Genomic DNA, 10,147 nt, shown 5'->3' with positions numbered 1-10,147 from the left:
TCACAGGCTTCAATACTAATAAGGCATATGGGCCTGATGGAGTCCCTCCTGTTGTTTTCAAGAACTGTGCTTCTGTGCTTACACCCTGCCTAGGTAAACTCTTTCGCCTTTGTCCATCAACTTGTACCTTTCCTTCTTGCTGGAGGTTTGCTCTCATTCAGCCAGTCCCAAAGAAGGGTGACAATTCCCAACCCTGTTACTATCGTCCAATTGCTTTAACATCCTGTATCTCAAAAATTTTCGAGTCTGTTCTTAATAGAAAAATTTAAAAGCATCTTTCCTATCACAACCTTGTTTCTGATTGTGAGTTTGGGTTCTGTCAGGGACGCTCCACAGGCGATCTTCTCACCGACCTTTCAGACTCCTGGTCATCTTCCTTTCGGGACTTTGGCGAAAGCTTTGCAATTGCACTTGACAACTCAAAGGCTTTCGATCTAGTCTGGCATAAATCTTTAATTTCCAAACTGCCCTCTTGTGGTTTCTATCCTTCTATCTATGCCTTCATCTCCAGCTTCCTTTCTGGTCGTTCTATAGCCGCTGTTGTAGACGGCCATCGTTCTTCTCCTAGATGTATTAACAGTGGTGTTCGTCAGGGCTCTGTCCTATCACCAGCTCTTTTCCTTTTATTCGTCAATGACCTTCTAAGCTGTACATCGAACCCTATCCACTCATACGCTGATGACTCCACCCTTCACCTTTCCATTCGATTCCCATAACGTCCATCTCAGCAGTTACTTCAACAAACAAGGGATGAGGCTATGGCACACCTAATGTCTGACTTGGCTCGTATCTCTGACTGGGGTACAAATAATCTTGTTTTTAATGCATCAAAGACTCAGTTTTCGCACCTATGAACCCGACGAAATCTTCCACAGGTATACCCAGTAATGTTTAATAATATTCAGCCTAATCCTGCATCATCGTTGAACATGCTTGGGGTTTCATTTACTCGGGACTTATCTTGGAAAGATCATATTACGTCTCTTGTAAAATCTGCTTCCAAGAGATTGGGTCTGCTAAGCCGACTCCGTTCCTTCTTTACCCCTGCGTGGAATACAACTCTCATGTGTGGGGAGGCTCCCCACATACACCTCTTCTTCAATAGGGTGGAGTCAAAGGCTTTTCGCCTCATTAACTCCCCTCCTCTTACTGACTCCCTTCAACCTCTGTCTCTTCGCCGCATTGTTGCATCTTTATCTCTTTTCTATCGCTACTTCAATGGTCACTGCTCCTCTGAACTCTCTGCATGCATTCCTCCACCTCTACGACGGGCGCGTAGCACCCGTCTAGCAGCAAACTCTCATCCTTTTTCTCTCCAACTCTCTAATGCAAGAGTTAACCGTTATTCCCAGTCCTTCATTTATTCAACAGGTCAGCTCTGGAACTGTCTCCCTCTGTCTGTATTTCCTGCTTCCTATAATCTCCAGTCTTTCACACGCAGTGTGTCCAGGCATCTCTAAATGATCTGATCTTGAATTTGGCTCTCTCTTGTATTTTGATTTTCTCTTGGAAGGAACAATAATTGCGGGCTCGTTGCGTTTGGTTCCTTCTTCCTGACACAAAAAAAAATGGTAAACAGGTTGAAGAGAAGGCGTGCTCTTGACCTTGATGCCACCAACATACAGGATGCTTCTGGCAAGTTATTGCAGTTGGAACTGGAGGACAACAGAGCAATCACGAACTCAGGTTAAGAAATTGCTCCAATGACGACAGGTTACTTTATTGGAAGAGGTTTGTCCTAATCTCTGGGAGTCGAGTTGCTTTCTGCCTCTCACTAATTACGTTGGTAGAGTGGTAAAGGGGCAATCACCTGTACCTGTTGTCATCACCTTATGGTGAGTGATCAATTGTTCTGATCTGTACACATAAAATAGCCTTCCCAGCATTCTCTCCTTTACCTTACACTTTTGCAGTGGGAAGCTGTCACTGTTAAACAACACATTGAAGCCATCATAACACACTGGCAGGAGAAACATTGCACCACACAACACCCATGTTATCATACATATTACAGGGGTATTTGCTCGTAGACGGCAATTTTGACAAGCTTGATTTTTTAAACTTCAGATCATGTGCAGGACCCAGGCTAGAAATGATTTACCAATGGAAGGCACAAATGAACTGCTTTAACATACTTTACAAAGGCCTCAAACAACATCAGGCATATGGAGGGTTTCAGAGAATTATACAGAGCTGCTAATCTGCTGAATCTGAGCATCACAGTGACAATGGCAAAAAACTCTTAGAAGGCAATAGTCTACACACTGCATTATTTAACTCAACAAAAGTGTCCTCGACTCAGAGCACCGTCACCTGAAGCTAAAGTTATCCTGGCCTGTGATCTGTGCGACACAAGTTGGTTAGTAAAGTTTAATAAAGGCATCTAGTTTCACAAGTATGTATTAATGTATTTTAGTAGGTTTGCTAAACTCTTGCCCAGAAAAAGTAAGCAGTTATGGTCACTGGTGCTTTAAGGTTCTGGAGAGCAAGGTTTTTAAAGGAGCCAGCTGCATATTACTGTAATTTACGAATGCCACACTGAGAAAGTACAAGGATCCCAAAAGAATTAGGGTATACAGCAATTCATCACAAGAGATAAACAGCTCACTGAGAGATTCATACTACTCTGAAAGAAAAAATATATCGATGTCAAACCAAGAATAACATGCATATATATATCGGTGTCCTGCAGGGGTTGGTGGAAAGGTATATCAACATCCACATAGGGGTCTTACATCAGGTCAAATCCCAAAGCAAGTATACATCACAAAAGCCTCTCGTTTATTCAAAGCCCAGTTCTGGATAACCTAGGTATTACGTGCATAACACCGAAGATGTGTTTGTTATTGACAAGGTTGCACAGCAGCCGGGTTTATACATGGACAGGTTGAAAGAATTAAATGACCAACCCATACAGGGGGTTATTTTATAGGCAAGATTTTCCATATGCAAATTATCTGCTCACACAGCAGAAGTGGTAAAAGAGAGTTTTTGGTTAAGTGGTTGGGATATCCTGGAAGCGAAAAGTCGTGGGTCTTAGTCAAAGATTTGAAAATTATATACCATGTCTCCTTCTCCCTTCCTCTCGAGACACAGAGGTATTATACTGTTCCTGCATCACCTGAAACCAGCAAAATGAACGAAACCACTTCTGAACTTTTTAGTGACTTCTTGTGGGGTAACCTCACCAGCGATCTGTGTACTGTGAATAAGCCAAGAAATCTGGTAAAGAACTCAAAGCGGCTGTGCTTGAAAAGAACCTGGTTATATCCAAGACGCGTATTCTGTTAAAACTGAGAGGGGGAGCGATGTTGAGTGTTTTGTTGCTTCCCGCTGTCGATCTCGTCAGCAGATTAGTGGCTTGATGATAAAACAAAGATAAAACAATATTTTTTAATCCCCCGACTCCAAGTTTCGTTGTTCAAAAAATAGAACACAGTCCTCCCTCCACAACTAAAGAAAATAAACCTAAATTCACAAGGAAAAGAAAACTCCAGTCCTCAACTTGATGCGGGGTGTCTCCAAGCTCTCCCTCTAACCCCCCCCCCAAAAAAAAAAGACAGGCAAAACAGCTCACGCCATCTTCTTTCGCTGTACACTCCTCCCAATATTCAGGATTATCCCGATTCTCTTCTCTCTAGTTTTGAAAAAAAAAAAAAAAAATGGAATACAGTGGGATACCTTAGGGAAAGTAGTCGCACCTAGGAGAGAGAAAAATATCCTAGAAATAATCTTTATGCTGAGTATGCCAAAATACCCCCAGAGCTCCCATGTGGATATCCCAGGGCTTAGGCTCCTAGATACCACCAACATACCCACAAGCCTGTGCAGATCGTGAGCTTAACGGCAACGCTTTATTAGTACAAGAGGCACATGTCATCAGGCATACGCAGGAGGTGGAATGCTTACTGCTTATCCCCCGCTGTCCCCGCCCCAGCCCCTGACCCCAAACACGAGAGCAGAATCAGGGGGGGCAGTCGGATCAGTTTGCAACATCACCTGACCAGAGCAACATGGGCACCCACCCTCTTAAGCTAAGGGCCCCCCAGCCACCTCACTGACGAAGTTTACAGGAAGAAGGCCTGCTGTCTGGTGGTGGGGTTAAACTCAACTATGTGCGAACCTTTTGGCTATGTCAAGGAGCTGGAGAAGAAATATTACCAGCTCAACTTCTATACTGCTCACAAGAGACTGTATAATCTGATCTGCCGTACCAAAGAAACGCGGATCAGACCAGATAGTGTTTGTTTTAATGAAAGTAGAGATCAGGACCCCTGGTTTGTTGGTTAGTGCAGTACGCCATCGGTTACATCAAGGAGGACAATGAGATTTCTAAATATTACGAACACTACTTAATCAGTGAGGATTGTGTCAAGGAAGTGGAGATCAACACTCGTGACGAATGTAGACAAAATTTTTCTGAGGCCCTTGGACGGTTGACAGACTTTCTGAAGTCCAGGAAGAATGAACTGTGAGCACTGGCGCTCGCTGTGAAGAACAGAGGGTGTGCTAAATGACTGGGCAGGAAACAGTGCCTCTGATTGGTAAGGTTGCCCAAGTTGTGCAGCAAGACAGGACTGAGTAGATGTTAATATCACCCTCGGAAAACTTCCTCCAGGATGTTCGTCTTTACGCTCAGTAAATATAAGTAAAGAAAGAAGGCACTGATGGAGATACGTAAGAAGATATACATTCCGACAAAAGACGATGATCCCCCCCAGCCCCCCAAAAGAAAATCTACCAAGTCCCCCAGAGGAAGATGATGATGATGATGATGATGATTATGATGATGATAATGATGAATATAGTAGTTTGTTTCCAGTTATCTCTGTAACCATTGAATAAAGCAAATAGATTGTTTTGTGTGTTTAAATCTGGGAATGAGGTGAAAATAATGTCATTAATAATGCAACACATTTAGTGAACATTGAAACAAAACAAACTAACATATTCCTTGAATGCATGAACGCTGGCCCTTTGATGGTTCAGGTAAAGAGCAACAACAATGGGCGACAAGGGGCTAAAACTTTGCTGCTCCAGGGCAACAGTAAATATCATCCAAATGGAATGAAAATCGGTGTGCCATGGTTTTGTATAGAGTGGAACAAAAGCAGTGGGTGAGACAAAGAAATATCAAAATTTTATTTTTGAAACCATATATATATATATATATATATATATATATATATATATATATATATATATATATATATATATATATATATATATATATATAACCAGTCGAGCAGGGCAGTACTCCCAAGGTGGATGGAAAGTTGATGACAGGGAGAGCTGGAATTCCGTTTCATCAGCTCTCAGGAGTAGTTCCTGACCATCCTCCTTTGCTGAACTTAACCAGTCGAGCAGGGCAGTACTCCCAAGGTGGATGGAAAGTTGATGACAGGGAGAGCTGGAATTCCGTTTCATCAGCTCTCAGGAGTAGTTCCTGACCATCCTCCTTTGCTGAACTTTTCCAGTGTTTCAGTAACACAGAGAGTAGGCCAGCATGCTCTCCAGTACGAGTTTCTCTAACTGTCAACACCAAACAACATGCACAGTACACACTACACTTCTTTTTCAAAAAAAAAAAAAAAAAAGAAAGAAGAAGAAAAATGGAGGTATTCAAGAAAGCCTCGGAGTCCTCGGGGAGGGGGGAACATAAATGTCCCCACCATCCGCCCCTCTCCTGGTGACAACTCAACAAGATTCCTGGAACCACTGTCTGACTCACTCCTTCGTTTCTGCAACATTCGCAGCTCTTCCTCTAAATTTCATTCCGTTCAGCACCACCTCTCCTCCTTTAAACCCCACCTTCTCTTCCTGACTGAGACTCAGCTGTCTAAGGCAACTGATAGCAAACCCTCTTCTGTATCCTCCTACTTTCTCTATATTCATTTCAAAGCCAAAGTTCGTTGTTGTGTATATGTACACAATGACTTATCTTGTTCTCGTGTTCTTTACCTTGATTCTTCTGAATAGTCTACTCTCTGCCTTCAGCTTTCCCTTCATCCTCTGACTAAATACATATGTGCTGTTTATATATCCCCTAATACTGTTGAGTATGAAAAATTCATTGACTATCCCACTTCTATGATGGAACACATTCTATCCATTTCTCCTTTCTCTGAAATCTCCATTCTAGGAGATTTCAATGTTCACCACCACTTTGGCTCTCATCTCCTTTCATTAATCCAACTGGTGAACAAGCCTACATCATTTCTATCCTTAATGACCTAGAGCAGCTTGTACAGCACCCTACCCGTATCCCTGACTGCCCTGGAGAGAGCTCCAACATACTTCACCTTTTCCTTACAACTAATCATTCTGTTTACTTTGTTAATCTTTCCTCTCCATTGGGCTCCTCCAATCACAACCTTATTACCTTAACCTGTCCTATCGCTCCAGCACAGCCTGTGGACTCTCCTTAGAAACGTCAATTGTGGCACTTTGGAGCTGTGGATTGGAAAACCCTCAGGCAGTACTTCTTTGTTTTTCCCTGGAATGATTATTGCTTCCATGGCCGGGAGCCATCCTGGTATGCCTTACACATTACGAGGTTATTCTTTCTGGCATGGAAGCATACATTCCCTTCTCATATTCCCTGACTAATGCAAGAAAGCCTTGGTTTACTCACGGTTGTTCTAATGCTGTCCGCAACAAGGAGAGGGCCTACAAAAGGTACCAGAGTCAACCCACCTCTGAATCACAGCTTTTTTATGTTTCCGCCCAGAATTGTGCTAAGCCTGTTCTTCACTCTGCTAAAAATAATTTCATCCGTACTAAATGCTCTCAACTCTCCAACTCGAATCCTTCCCGCTCCTTCTGGCACCTTGCCAAAAACCTTTCTAACAACTTTACCTCATCATCTTTTCCTCCTCTTTTCTACTCTGATGGCTCTGTAGCTATTTCTTCTACTGATAAAGCAGATCTCTTCACTCAGACATTCTCCTCCAATCCCACCTTAGATGATTCCAGTGCTGTTCCTCCATTACTTCCCTCCTCTGACTTCCTCATGGCTGACATTAAAATTTCTTCAGCTTATGTATTTTCTACCATCACTGGCTTCAATATTAACAAGACATATGGGCCTGATAGAGTCCCTCCTGTTGTCCTCAAGAACTGTGTTTCTGTGCTTACACCCTGCCTAGGTAAACTCTTTCGCGTTTGTCTAGCAACTTGTACCTTTCCTTCTTGCTGGAAGTTTGCTCTCATTCATCCAGTCCCAAAGAAGGTTCACCATTCCCAACCCTCTATCTATCGTCCAATTGCTTTAACATCCTGTATCTCAAAAGTTTTCGAGTCAATTCTTAACAGAAAAATTTTAAAGCCTCATTCGTAGCACAACCTTGTTTCTGATTGTGAGTTTGGGTTCTGTCAGGGACGCTCCACTGGAGATCTTCTCACCTACCTTTCAGACTCCTGGTCATCGTGTTTCGGGACTTTGGCGAAAGCTTTACCATTGCACTTGACATCTCAAAAGCTTTCGATCGAGTCTGGCATAAATCTTTAATTTCCAAACTGCCCTCTTGTGGTTTCTATCCTTCTATCTGTGCCTTCATCTATAGCTTCCTTTCTGGTCGTTCTATAGCAGCTGTTGTAGACGGCCATTGTTCTAGATCTATCAACAGTGGTGTTCCTCAGGGCTCTGTCCTATCACCAACTCTCTTCCTTTTATTCATCAATGACCTTCTAAGCTGTACATCTAACCCCATCCACTCATACGCTGATGACTCCACCCTTCACCTTTCCATTTGATTCCTGCAACGTCCATCTCAGCAGTTACTTCAACAAACAAGGGCTGAGGCTATGGCACACCAAATGTCTGACTTGGCTCGTATCTCTGACTGCGGTAAAAATAATCGTTGTTTTTAATGCATCAAATACTCAGTTTTTACACCAGTCAACCAGACACAATCTTCCAGAGGAGTACCCATTAATGTTTAATAATATCCAGCTCAATCCTCCATCATCCTTGAACATGCTTGGGGTTTCATTCACTCGGGACTTATCTTGGAAAGATCATATTGCATCTCGTATAATTTGCTTCCAAGAGATTAGGTGTGTTAAACCGACTCCGTACCTTCTTTACCCTTGCACAGTTGTTGACTTTATACATGTTTTTTTTTTTTTTTTTTCGCCCCTGTGTGGAGTACAACTCTCAAGTGTGGGGAAGCTTCCCATATACAGCTCTTCTCAATGGGGTGAAGGCAAAGGCTTTTTGTCTCATTAACTCTCCTCCTCTTACCGACTCCCTTCAACCTCTGTCTCTTCACCGCACTGTTGCATCTTTATCTCTTTTCTATCGCTACCTTAATGGTCACTGCTCCTCTGCACTGTCTGCTTGCATCCCTCCACCTCTACGACGGGTGTGTAGCACCCGTCTAGCAACAAACTCTCATCCCTTTTCTGTCCAATTCTTTAATGAAAGAGTTAACCGTTACTCCCAGTCCTTCATTTATGCAACAGGTCAACTCTGGAACTGTCTCCCTCTTTCTGTATTTCGTACTTCCTGTGATCTCCAGTCTTTCAAGCGTAGTGTGTCCAGGCATCTCTAAATGAACGGATCTTGAATTTGGCTCTCTGTTGTATTGTTTCTGTTTTTTTTTTTTCTTTGGAAGAAACGGTTTTCAGGCCCTTGCCTTTGGTTCCTTCTTTCTTGCATAAAAAAAAAAATATATGGGTGTTCTGTTTTTTGCATAAAAACGCAACAACTAAGTATGCTGTAAATATTTCGGCCAAATTGTTATTTGCTTGAAAAATATTTATCTTTGAGGCCGATAGGATAAGGTTAAAATTAACATGCGGCTGTATCCCCAGCCTTTTCATTTCTATTACAATTTACTTTCTGACGAACCAATGAAATTTCCATCAGGCTCTTAAAACCCTACATGATGCCATTTCTTATTTTTCTTCTCTGTACAATAGAAGCAGGAGGGTCTGGAGAGTTGGGGAGAGAGCCTTCTGCTGTGCTGTCATTTTCTTCAGTATCGTATCAGTGTTAAGGCCGGATCTACTTATTGGGACCGTGAGGTTTGTATGGTATATGTATCTATGTAAACTCTCTCTGTCTCTCTCTCATATATATATATATATATATATATATATATATATATATATATATATATATATATATATATATATATATATATATATACAAAAATACACACGCGTATACATTCATACATATAGGCTAAATATACGTCCGTATGAACACTCGCTCGTAATAGACACACACACACACACACACACACACACACACATCTTTCCCTATCATAGTAGTCTCTCTCTCTCTCTCTCTCTCTCTCTCTCTCTCTCTCTCTCTCTCTCAAAATACAACTGGTGTTCATTGCCAGAAGTGATCATACTGTAACTCCCCTCCTCATTTCCTCCCTGTCTCCACCCTCTTACTCTCGCCCCTCATCATCTTCCCTCTTCTCCTTCTTCTCCTCTTCCTCCTTCTTCTCTGCTCCTCGTCCTTCTCCTTGCCTTTTCTTGTTCTATTTTTTTCTTTCTTTTCCTCTTTTTTCTCCACTCGTATTTCCTTCCTTGCCTTCTTCTCTTTTGTCTATCCTCTCCTCTTTTTCCACTTCATTCCCCCCCCCCCTTGTCTGCTCCTCCTTTGTCTCTCTTGTGACCTGTTCCTCCTTCTCCTCCTCCTCCTTTAATCTGCCTTAGTTCCTCCTCTTCACTTTCGACTTTATTTCTGTATTGTTTCTCATTTTATTTCCTGATCCTTCACTTCGTCTTTTTCTTACCTTTTTTCTTTATTTTTTTTTCTTATCCTAAATCCATTATCGTTTTCCGTCCCCATTTTTAATATCAGTGAACCCAGCCGAGGGGTTTGATTAGATGGAGCGATTGCAGATGTATCGTAGATTAATGGCTTCCCCTCTATCTCTAGTGGAGTGTAACGTGAGCTGCTGCTAGTAAAATGGTGCATCGTCGAATAGAATGAATTGGTAAGTGTTTCTCTTTCTCACCTTCCCCCCTCTGTGTATCGTAAGCGAGGTGAGTTATAGAGCACTCTTGGGTTACGAAGTTTACTGTACACAGTTATATCGAAATGTGAATGAAAGCATACCGTAGCCTGACGGCAAACCTCCTAGCTCACCCTCCTGCCTTCTGCCCTCGATCTTACTCTCGGGCT

Source organism: Coenobita brevimanus, chromosome 78 (genome assembly GCF_032717465.1).
Source record: "Coenobita brevimanus isolate Jiangsu-jjx chromosome 78, ASM3271746v2, whole genome shotgun sequence".
NCBI classification, from domain to species: Eukaryota; Metazoa; Arthropoda; class Malacostraca; order Decapoda; family Coenobitidae; genus Coenobita; species Coenobita brevimanus.
Note: the sequence above shows the minus strand (reverse complement) of the source record.